Here is a 12,581-nt window from a genome sequence, read left to right on the forward strand (position 1 = left end):
TGTCTTGTCTGGATAGGGGGAGAGGGTTAGTTTGGTTGCTTGCCTGGGTTACCTGTTCTCTGCTTGTTTCAAATAGACACCCAAGAACTCCATGTCTAGGCAAAGTTTCTGGTGTAGGGAGTCTGCACATGAAAAAGGTAGTACCTTGAACATGGCATTCTGTGTTTTGTGTCAGTCCAATAGCTTTCAGGCACTGAGCCATGTTATCTCCTATGCTTTTAAACTGCCCCATCCTGACTCTTAAAAAAGTTACTGCAGCCACAGTCATAAGGGCAGCCCCATGATACCTCCACATGCAGTCCTGATCCACTGACAGTTGCCCTCTTGGCAACAGAATGCCACTTCTATAAAGCTTTGTAAATCACTCCTGTTCAGTGTAGCCTCTTGGACTAGCAGAGAATGTATTTTCACAGCAAGGACCAGACTCTGGGCAAAATTCTTCTATTCTGTTGCTAAAATATATAGTATTTATGTAAAAAACCCATTCATTTTCTGCTCTTTCATTACAGTAAGGAACTGGGGTATGTGAAGAAAGGTCTCCTTTATTCAAACAGAAGATAGTCAGTTGTAGAGATTCATGGTACTGATTGTGCACCTGAGGTCCTTGGCTCTGCTACATGTCTGCATACACACACACACACAGAGTCCAGGCCCTGTGCTGGCAAACCCTTGCAGCTGTGCATTTCTACACTTCTGGCTCTACCAAGCCAGCTGAGCTGGAAGGGGCCTTGAGGGGCACCACACAGCTGCAAATATTACCTAAACCACCCCAAACTTCTGCTCTCTCCTCTGCAGGGACCTGCCCGTGGAATTACCAAGTTACTAAACCAGAGAAAAGTCCTAGAGTGCATGCACTGCTGAAAGAGCAAGGGAAGTCAGGCAAAAGCCATCTGTAGTGACCCCATTTGCTATTTTACTAACTGACACCTGTTCAGCTTCAATTTTACACTCCCCTATCTCCCTCTGCAGCCTGTGTGTTCCAGGCTGTGCTAACCAGCACATTCATTTTCCAGTGGCAATTGCTGAGCCACTTGTGCTTGGTAGCAGAACACTGATATTTAATTCCTTTAACTTAGAAATGTACTGTATAAACTGTTAACTGTTTGCACGTGTGACTATTAATTGTCTTTATGCAGCCAGTAAACATATCATAACCTCAATACAATCACTACTCTTGCTTATGGCAACTGCCTGTGAGGAAAGGCACCTGCTTCCTACTCCCAAAATTGGATGCTGTATATAATAATGTTGTTGAAGTGGTAACACTTCATTATTAGTGCCCCTGCTCACTCTATATTTTATAAGGTGGTCATGACTTATAGACAGAAAAGTAATTGATTTGGCTTGGTTTATCTACAGGGGCCCAGGCAATATTTTATCGTTTCACTTCTAAAGCTGTTTTTGAACTTAAGTCATTTCCAAGTAAAATCTCTGCTAGTTCTAATGCTTTCCTTTTTCCAACTCTGACTGCTACCCTCATTTCACTGAAGTTTTACAATTTAAATATGTGGGGTTTTTTTTAAACAATTCTAACTTTTATATTTGAGGAATATGATTGCTGGTACCTTGCTGCACGGTTGTAGGGGGTGTATTTCCCCCTACACCCCACCCTACCACCACCACCCGAGTTCTTTCCAAGTGATTTATTAGTAATCTGGGAAATATGATTCTCTATTTCAGAAATTATTTTCAAAATTTGGCTGCAAACCAGAAGCAGAACCACACTGCACTGCACCAGTGCAATAAATACTAAGGAAGGTTGAACATTTCACAAAAGGAAAACTACCAGAAATAGTTTGAGGTTTTGACTTTTTCCAGAAGCCTCTGGTTTACTTTACTACTAAAATTTCCAGCAAAACAGACCTAATCTTTGCAATGCTTTTTGTTTTAGATAGAGCCATGCATTCCGCCAAAACATGGCTGCTGGATGAGCAAGACAGTCTCTGCAGTAACAGATGCAGGACTGAAGGCTGTTAGTGACATGAAGCATAGAAGGTCCAAATAAAATTACACAGGGCAGCAACAGGAATGAATTTTGAAAATCCTAAGTCTGAGCAACAGAGGGACAAGTTGGAGCCCTTCACAAATGACCTCTGAAGATGAGATCCTCTGGAACCACCACTGGTATTGGTATCAATTTGAACAGATGCCGCTGTAGAAGATCTACAGTTTGTCTTTAAAATACAAACAACGACTCCATAAGGTGAGGTTTATGAAGAGCCCAGACTGGTTGGACAAATAAGACACCACCTGCCCCAAGGTGCCTTTCCTGTTGATGTTCATACACCGTAAGACCAAGTGCTAAAAGAATATGTGGTTTTGTATTTTGAGGATCTTACCACATCTGCCTCATTTCTGATGACACAGAAGAGGCAGTGGTCTGTGAGAGCCTGGTAGCAGCAGATTTGCTTCTATGTTCTATCTCTAGAATGAGATGGTCCTTATCAAACACAACCAAGTGTGGAAGTAGAACTTCCGGAAGCACACATGCATGCGGCTTCCCTGCTCTGTCACGGGAGGCATCACTTATGGGTTGGTTCTTTCTAAAGCCCTCCCCGTTTTTAGCCAAACTCTTCCAGAAGAGTTAGAAATCCTTTAAAGCAGCATTTTCCAAAGAAGGGACTGAGCCGTGTGTGGGAAAGCAGCCAGAGCCCAGGAAAGGCTGGTAGAGGATGTATGCTAATGAAGAAACTGTTCTGGTAGATGGGATAATGATTGAGCCTTCTTAGGAGGGAAGAGAAATGAGGAAAAAACATTGGAAAAGTGCCAGAACAGAGTGATTAAAAGTCCTTTCATCTTATATTATGAAGTGGCTGAAGGCTGCCAGCCTTGTTTGAATTTAATGGGAGCGTCTCCTTGTCCCATGTTCATGTTGAGTCACATGAGTCACGGCCGTCGGATCTTGCGAGGGCAGATGCCTGGGCATATGAGCGGCTGCCGCGCTACACGCAGCGCGCACGCTGTGCCCCCTGCGCCCCACAGGTAACGCGGGCAGACAGGCAGGGCGCTGTGCGGCTGCCCCGTTCCCACCTGTGCTCGCTCCGGGCTGCCTGGTGCCTGCGTGCCGTGGGAGCATCACCCCCGTCGCGGCTCACCCCCTCCTCTGGCCGAACCTGAGCTGGACGCAGGTTGTTGTTTTGCCGCGGGACACTTCACCGGGTGTCCTCCATCTGGCCAGGCGTTTACAAGCGCCGGTGCAGGGCTGGGGCAGGGACGTGCAGCCGCCCGCCCCTCGGGCTGTGCGCTGCCCGCCGTCCTTTCCCCTCATGACGCCCCACGGGCCCCGGAAGCAACTTCTGGGCCGGCGTTAACCCCCGCGGGCCGCCTCAGCCCGGCCCCGGCTCGCTCTTTCTCCCGCTTTTCTCCCTTCCCTCCCGGGCGCCGCCGCCATGTGGCCCCGCGGCCGGCAGGGGGCGCCGCGCCGCCGCCCGCGGGCCCGGGCTGCCCTTGCTGTGCGCGGCGGGCCCCGGCACACCGGCCATCGCCACACGGCGCCGGCGAGCTTGGTGTGACCAGCCCCGGCACACCGGCCATCGCCACACGGCGCCGGCGAGCTTGGCGTGACCAGCCCCGGCACACCGGCCATCGCCACACGGCGCCGGCGAGCTTGGCGTGACCAGCCCCGGGACACCGGCCATCGCCACACGGCGCCGGCGAGCTTGGCGTGACCAGCCCCGGCACACCGGCCATCGCCACACGGCGCCGGCGAGCTTGGTGTGACCAGCCCCGGCACACCGGCCATCGCCACACGGCCGCGGCGAGCTTGGTGTGACCAGCCCCAGTCACAGCTCTGCCCTGCGGCGCAAACAGGGCCTGTCGGCTGCCACTGCCTTCCCAAGGGGGCTTTCTGCCGTCCCAGCTCACGGCTGCGCGCACTGCGCTCCGTGCCTGGCTCGGCCCCAGGCCGGCGGGGTGGCAGAGCAGTCCCACAGCCCGACCCCGGCCGCCGTGTGACCCAGGCACTGCACTACCAAAGGGCATTGCCCCGCTGCACGAACTCCTCACCAAATGCCTTTAGCAGCCGCATTTGTCCCCCTGACATCCCACCGGGTGTCAGACCTGCGTGACCCAACCTTCTCCCCAGGCAGGCGTATCCCAGCCTGGGGAGGAGAGCTGTGGTTGGCATGAACCACGTTCCTCCATCCCGAAGCATATGAAAAGGGCAAAACTGTACTTTGGACCTGAGAACTGTAGTGGCCCCTTGGGGACCACGGCACAAGGCACAAAGGAGAAGGAAGAGGACTGAGTCCAGGCTGTCGCCAGCATTTCAGCAGGGGCAGTTTCGGGGCTGAGCATTTTCCCTGACAGCTGATTATCTGGTAGCTGGTCTAAGCAAGCCAGTGCTGACGTCCTGTTTCATGTGGCAGCTCCGGGAATGACTTTCTGGCACACCCAGGGTTTTGTGGCATTCCTTGCTCTGGAGTAAGTGTGCAGAGCATAGCTACTCTTTCCCTCTCCTTTAGGACCCAGTAGTTTGGACCAACCAGGCTGCGGCTGTGCACAGAGGCACATCCCGAATTCCAGGTGCTAGGGAATTTGTGATGGCTATGTGTCAGTAAGAAAGATCCACATTGCCCACCTCCAGCTCCACCAACCACAAACCCACACACACTTCTAGTGGTTCTTCCCTACTCCAGCAAAATAGTTGGCACATTTACTAGAGGAGCAGCAGCTTGCAGCTGGCACAGATCAGCCATGATTCGCTGGCCTCCGTGGCTTCACTTTGAACTCGCTCACTTGTTGTTGCCTCTTCCTTCCCCCCTTTCCCCACAGAGCCGCACAAAGAGAGCTGGCAGGGCCACCCACCACCCCAGCGGGCACTGCTCACCTTGCCAAGCAGGGCCCCCTCCGTGCCCCCTTCCTGCTGTCTCCCCCAGCTGCTTCGCCCCCATCACCATTGTACTCACTTGCCTTTAAAATTGGCAGGAGACATCAGCTATGCTCAGATGATGAAAAGAGGGAGATGCACCTGCTCATGTTTGGGGCTTGGGTTTAGAGCTGTGCTTGTGCTGAATACATACACCCTTATTTGGGTACTCAGATGCAGAAGAGTTGGAGGGGGGCTTTTATTCAGCTGCTGAAATATTCAGCCAGATCATAGTGCAGCACTTTGCAGAGAAACCACCTCTCTCATCCTCACACCACCACCCCCCCAAAAAAACCCTATTATTTTAAGCACTTTATGTGCTGAATACTCAAGTGGTTTTTTACCTTACAATGGGAACACTGTTAGGATGGGCTGAATGGACTAACCAGCCTTCTTGCCTCACTACACAGTGACAGTGAGTGTTAGTTATCTGCATATATCAGGTCTCTTGAAAGCATTTTGGGACCACACAATTTCAACCTGTGAGACACATTTGGATACCTAGGAGGAGTCAGGCAGTCTCTAATATCAAGCAAGAAGAAAAAGACATTTTTCCAAAGCATGGGAACTAATAGAGTGAGGGTGATATACTTGTGACAGATGGTTGTCAGCAGTTTCCTTGCTCACTTCCAAAGCACAGATCCGAATGAGTGACCAAAATGAGCTTGGACTTTCTTCCTTCTCACTTCTATGACTTTTTCATGGGGAGGGAGGTGGGTCTAGCACATTTGGCCTGAAGCAAGGTAGAGGTTATGAGCCCTGCACACCCCAAGCCAGGCAGCAGCCCAGGGCTGCCCATGTACAGAGAGTTGGTAACAACATGAGGTGCAGCCTGGTGTCACACAGACATAGCAGTGGGTCTGATGGCAGGACTGATGCAGTGCTTGGCATTGCACCTCAGCTAATAAGCTTTGGGTTTGTTAGCTTGGGCACAGCACTGCACTGACATCAGGGGACCTGCACTGGTTCCCAGCCCACCAGCTGGGATGCCTCTGGGCTATTTTTCCTGATTCTGGTGCTGGGTAAGCACAGACAGTTTGAGGGCCAAGAAAGTTACGCCATTCAAAGTCCCCCTTCCTTACTTTTTCTTACACTTATTAAGGCTGAAGCCCCAGTAGTTCCTCAGCTTTTGCCCCTGCCTCCAACTCAAGAGGAGATGGCCAGGAATGGGCAAGCTAAGGGAGGGCATGGGAGCAGATATAAATAGCTTTGTCACTCGGCCCATTGCAGTGCCCTGCTTGCTCACTCTTCCTTTTATCCATTTTCAGCCATCAGACTTGCAGAGGGTCTTGAACTTGAACCCACCTCATGGCTCCACACAGCAGCTAAGGGAAGGTTTGGGAAATCAGTCACCTCTACTCAGATCTATAGTCAGCAGAACTCTATTTGTTTCAGCTGCTGAATTCCAGGATTGGAGTCACCTCATCCAAAAGGCAGCAGGCATATCGTCAGGTGAATTGGATCCAAAAGGTTTTTCCCTTACACCACTAACTGTAAAGGAGCCCTTGGCTCCACTAGAGAGTGAGGAGAGAGGAATCCCACCACTGGAATCCAGAGGTGTTTAAGTTTTCCCAGTAACCCAGGGCTCTGCATTGGATGTCTGCCCTAAGCCCTTGCCATTGCAGCAGGACTCCTCATATTCCTGCCTAGAGCTGTGCAGGATATCCTCCTCCCCTCCCAAGGCACAGGGGTCTCCACTAATGTCCTCTGCACAAGAAACACCAGGCGTGGCTGTGATTAGGCTGGTGGAGACAGCACTATCTTGCCTTTGTCCCATAACACCGTTACTGCAGCTAAGGAGAGATTTGGGGGTGATGTCTGACCTGAAAGGCTTCAGAGTTGTTACCTTCTAGGTCATCTTCTGACCATCTGATGTCAGTCTGCTGGGGCAGGGGGAGAGTGGAGGGAACCAGGCTCATGCAGGGGAAGTTGAGCAGGTGACTCCTGTGTCACTTACCAGGCTGTTCAGTGCCGGGTATTAAGGGTCTGTATTAAGGGTATTAAGCCGCTCCATGGAGCTGACTCTGCCTGCCCAGTATCAGGTACTCTGGGTACCTGGAACACTTCATGGATTGAGTCTGACTTGGTATATATTAGTTTGCAGATTCATGTGTGATCTAGTGAAATGTAAGCAGTTTCCTGCTAAAGAGCCCGTTTTTCTAAAAGCTGAGGTGGTGAAGTTGGGAACACTCACTTTGTGTGAGCAGACATGATGCCCCAGTCACTGAGTGGGAAAAAGCCCCAAGGAATTTGAGCAGTGCAATGATAAAAGACCATGAACAGCTGCTGAAAGTGTTCATGAACCAGGAGTAACTTTACATAAAGAACTAAAACAGAAATAAAGCCTGGTTTGATTAAATGGTTGGATTCAGGAAAGCAGGTCACCTCCTGGAAAGCAGCTTATGTAGGTGTGAGATGATTCAGGCTGTTTCTGAAGAGGGAAAATATGCAACAGCTTGCTGGCTAAAGCACAGGCCACCTCACTCCCAAGTGAGGCCACAGACTTCCAGTGACCCTTGTCATCGCTCCTTCAGTCCCTGTGCTCTCACGGCATACTAATGTTCCTCTGCCTGGTCTCTGCCTCCAAAACTAAAATACACACACACACACATGCACACACTCATCCAAACAATTCCCAAATTGCTAAGACTCATTCACCTACACAAAAGCAATTTCAAAGGTGAAATTCAAAGGTGGTGATCCTTTCCACTCTTGGTCAGATCATGCCCAAAACTTCATTCCTTAGGTAGCACAGTAGCCAAAATCCCTGATTGAAACTATAAGCACTTGGCTTCTGAAAATCAGGACACGTCCATTTTTGTGTCTAACCTCAAATAATTGCTTGGAAATAATACCTGATGATCTTCCCTGGGGACCTAAGGGCACCTTGCAAGTCGCTGTAGGAGATGGAAACCTTCAAGGTCCTGTGACCACATGGGTCAGCTGGCGACCACTGCTGATCCTGCCCATGTAACCAGGGGGGCTGGGAAAAGCAAAGCTATTTGCTAACTCAGGGTTTGTCACTATGACTTGTGAGAGGTGGGATCTTGTGGTATGGGTAATTTTTTTGCAAAATAGCTGGCAGAGAGCCTGGATACACATCCTGGCTCATATCTGCTTTTGCTGTAATTTGGCCCAAGCATTCAAAAGCAAATGAGGGAGGATGTAGCAATAATATGGGGGAAGCTGGAGAGGTTGGAAATATGTGCAGGAAATAATCAAATTAGACTATGCCTGGGAAAACCAAAGTTAACATACTTGGGAAAATAGTCTGAAACACTACTGCTCAATAAGACAGAGAAACCTGGAAAGCAGGAACATTAATTAGCAGCCACTGCTGCACCATGGGCCAGGACAAGCCCACTGAAGTATCTCAGCGCGGAGTGGGGTCTGCTGGGGCTGCAGCAAGGCTGCTGCCATCATTACTGTGCACGCCAGGCCCAGGGTGATACAGACAGGCTGAAGGCTTTCAGAGAGCACCACATCAGATAAGAGGTGGGAGGGAACAGCTGGATGAGAAAAGCCTGAAAGAATTCGGCATAAACAACTTTTCCAAGCAGTGACTAAAGGAGGAGGATATGATAACCCTCTGCAAGTATTTGAAGGCAATAAACACCAAATGTGGCTCATGTGGGATAAGATTACATGTAAAGGGATAAATTTATGGACAGGGAAAAATGTGTTTTATGCTAGGACACAGGTACAAAATAATAGAAGGTGGTTTCCCAAAGGAGGGGTGGAAGTCTGATTGGTGTATACAAAACTGCTCCAGGTAGAAAAAGGAAACAAGACCATGTGCTGTTGGGGCAGTTCAGCAAAGGAGAAGTGGATAACGTAGGTCCTTTACCTTCAGGTCTTTTGCTGTGAGGCTTTTTGTTCTGTAGAGAAGAAAAACTTATATTTATCACCTTGCTTAAAATCCCTACCAGAAGCAAGCTGAGTACAAAAATAGGTAACAAGACTCTTTTTCCACAGTGGTGAGGAACAGTGCTCATCATATTCTGGAACTTTCCTTGCTTGTACAGCAAAGGAGGTGTGATATCCTGCTTTGTGTGGTTTTTGTGGAGGATGGCCCAGAGGACATAAAAAGGGATAGTTAACTGCAGTCAGCTATCACCTGTGTCACTGGCAGCACACTGGCGGTGGCGAGGTGACTTCATCCCACACTGCATTCTTCCTGGAAGTTAACATGCAACATACTGGGAGTGTTTGTTGGCCAGGTACCTGGTAACCAAGCTGTAATTAATTCCTGGGATTGCCGTGACAATCAAACCAGGGAAGGCACAGTCCTGTTCTACTGCTAATTTTTCTTCACAGTAGACATGAGTAACAATTTTTCACCTCATGTTTATTCAGACCCTTTGGAGCCTCTCTCTTGTACAGGCATTTTAAAAGACAAAAATCAGGACTTGAACGCAATCCTATCACCTGCTGATGGCTCTCTCCATTCCAGTGAGTATAAAGCTAGGCAGAAAAGGGCCTTTTTTTCCTACTCACTCTCTCTCGTCCTCTCCCGTTCCTCTAAATCTGTGTAATCTGTAGCGGCTCGGGTATTCAGTGCTGCTCAGACCCTGTATTTTGGCTCATTGAAATGTCAGACTTGCCATTGCACACCCAGGATGCTCATTCTTATTGACATCAATGGACAATGAAATCGGTGGGAGTTGAGGAAGTAGAAAAAGCCCACAACTTTCTTTATGATGAGATTAGTGATCAAAGTAGCTTTAAATTACGTGAAACTCCCTTCTGTCATTAAGCAGAGTTGTCAGGCTGTCCAGTCTAACACAAGCACATGAACGTTTCAGTAAGTTTTCTTGTGTGACTGGGAAGGAAACACGTCTGAAACTCACCTGTGTTCTGCTGATGAGCTGTGCCAAGGCTTTTGTGCTGCTGGTGATTGGTAAAACATGAGGAAAATGGATTTTGCTGCTGTGTTTCTAGGTTTTATAATGCATCACACAAACCATTTAATAAATACACAGTAAAGTGGAAAATAAGTCATCCTGAGAGAAGCCCGGGTGATCTGAAAGCCAAGCACAACAAAGGTGTTACTCAGCTTCTCTAGGACAAAACCCTTCCTTCAGAATTGAGTAAGCAGCTACTACCAACTCAGGTTTTTTTACCTAGTTGCTTCCAAACCTTATCTAAGATACTTCTTATATCTAAGACTGCTCACAGAAATAATGTACAACCTGAAAATAAGCTTTCATCAGAGCTAAAATTACAGTTTGGAAAACTGTACTATTGCTGTCTGTCACCTTCCTCATATTTAAAAGGATCTTTGTACTTTCACATTCGGAAAAATACATGCCTAGCCCATAGATGAGACTTTTATACCCCCAAATATGTCTAATAATGTTTCTAGTTTAATTCTGGAATTTATTTTAATGAGGACTGTCTCTCTTCTAATAAACCAATATAAGGGAAGCTCATGAAATATAATCAAAAGGTTTCTCATGTAATAAATCATTATAATATTTTATTATGTGTGAAAGAGCTGCTCAGCATTTCTAAGTATCCCATACATGAACTGCTTTTCCAGGATACTACCAAGGAGCTGTGTTTTCCTCAAAGAAAAGAAAAGCGTTAATGTTTCTACTTCAGTTCTCATTTTCTGCTGCACCAGACATATCTTAGGGAAACCGAGGGGACCTGGTGGTGACCATGACTGGGGTTCAGTGCTCATTGTCCTGAGGCTGGGGCCAGTGTGGGCAGCAGTGCTGCCCCAGTGTGGACATGGACACAGGCTCCTTGGAGAGCTCTCAAATAAGTGCTAAATGGGGCAGCACATGTGTGACACAAGGCATTTAATTAGCATGCTAAATACTCACATGTACGTTCCAAAGCAGTGCCAGCTGAGCAGGAAAGCAGCCTAACTCACAGTTTGAAGAAAACAATCATATTTGCAAACTTTTTTTTTCCCCCTAAGTTGATTGTTGTTTTTTGGGCAGTAAAGAGAAATCTGGTTTTTGGAAGCAGAACATATATTGAAGTCCTTTATTAAATCAGCTGGCTGAACTGCAACTGCTGAAGGCTATGGTAAGAACTTGCCAGCTTCTTTTGAAAAGCACTGTCGTGTTCTGGACACGGTTTAGGCTATACAAGTTTATTGCAGATGTGAACTCTGCCCCGCAGGGTAGGGGCACACACTTCAGCATACATCATTGCAGATTTCTGGGACACTGAAAGGCTGCCAGAACAAGTTATCTTGCTCCACCTGGACCCAAGTGAAAAGGAGATTTCTCTCTTTGATTCGTCAGCATCTCAGCCAGATGAACTTGGAAACTCAACTCGCCAAACTCACACAGTTTGAGAAGGTTCACATTAAATCTATGGGGCCTGACTGTGCTTTCCAGAGCTTCTCCTGGCATTAGTCCTGTAGCAATCCCTTCCAGTTCCATTGGCCCAAAAGCCTGAAAAAATAAACTCTGAGGAAAGTGCCTCCCTAGTTAGAAAAGTTCCAGTCCTTTAGCTGTCACCTGGTGTGAAGCTGGCCCAGCACACACACACTCATTTCTCCCTTTTGGGCCACCTTCACTTGCAGGCCAAGCAGCAGTGTCCTGTGCAGGCAGCAGAGGGCAAGCAGGTATCTACCTCACCTGATATCGGCTAGACACAGGCATGGTGCCACTGCAGCCTTTGCTGCCCTACAAACATTTGTACCTGGGACATAAAGGACTCACACTTTTAAAAAAACTCACAAGAAAACAAACAAACAAAAAAAATCCAAACAAACCCATCACCCCATCAAGCCTGGTTTTAGAGACACCAGGAGTTCTTTTAAGTGTAACCACAGGTGTAGAAATTGTAAACAACTTCTCCCCCAGCTCTGCTCCATCAAAGCATCACTGATTGGGGGAGCAGGAGTTCAGCCTCGTTGGTAGGTGCTCTGGAGGCCCAGGGGAAGGGAATTAATGCTCTTTTGGACGTTATGTTCTGCCATGCTCACTTTCCCAGTATTGTAAGACACAGCCAGAAGAAAAGCTGCTGCCACCAGAGAAGAGGGACGTGTAGTGACTGGCCAAGGGGCAACAGTTTTGAACAGTAAGAGGGAGGGTTTCAGCTGGACATCAGGATGAAAATTTCTATGATAAGGGTCAACAGGTTGCCCAGAGAAGTTGTAGATGCCCTGTCCCTGGAAGTGTACAAGGTCAGGTTGGATGAGGCTTTGAGCAACCTGATCTAGTGAAAGATGTCCCTGCCCATAGCAGGAGGGTTGGACTAGTTGATCTCCAAAGGTCCTTCCAACCCAGACTGTGCTGTGATTCTTAGAGCCACTGCAGCAGAGTGCCAGTGAGAGGGGATCTGAGGGTGTTGGACATATTGCAGGATTGGGCCAGGCATAGAGACAAGACCCTGCAAGGCAGTCTTCATCAGGCATGTTTTGCTCATTGAGTACTGGCCATTTGGATGCAATGCACTCTAAAAACATATTAGATGTCAAGGTCCTGGCGGCTGGAAGCTGATGAAAATGAGAAGACAACTGGGGAAATCTGGGAGCAGCAAGAAAACAGGAGGCTGGAGACAAAATTGCAATTTTTAAATCCCTTTCTTCTCTAGAGTTTCACAGTCTGCTGGGTTTGGCCTAAGTTGACATGAAAGATCTGGGGTGTTTCCTGTTACACATGAAAAATTACATACCACCAGTAACATCAATATTATTATAATTTTTTTTAATCAGACTTCACATGTAATTTTTACTAAAAATATGTAT

The sequence above is a fragment of the Corvus kubaryi genome, unplaced genomic scaffold (assembly GCF_017639235.1).
Source record: "Corvus kubaryi isolate FWS band 111438036 unplaced genomic scaffold, C.kubaryi_AGA036_p1.0 37398, whole genome shotgun sequence".
Classification (NCBI taxonomy): Eukaryota; Metazoa; Chordata; class Aves; order Passeriformes; family Corvidae; genus Corvus; species Corvus kubaryi.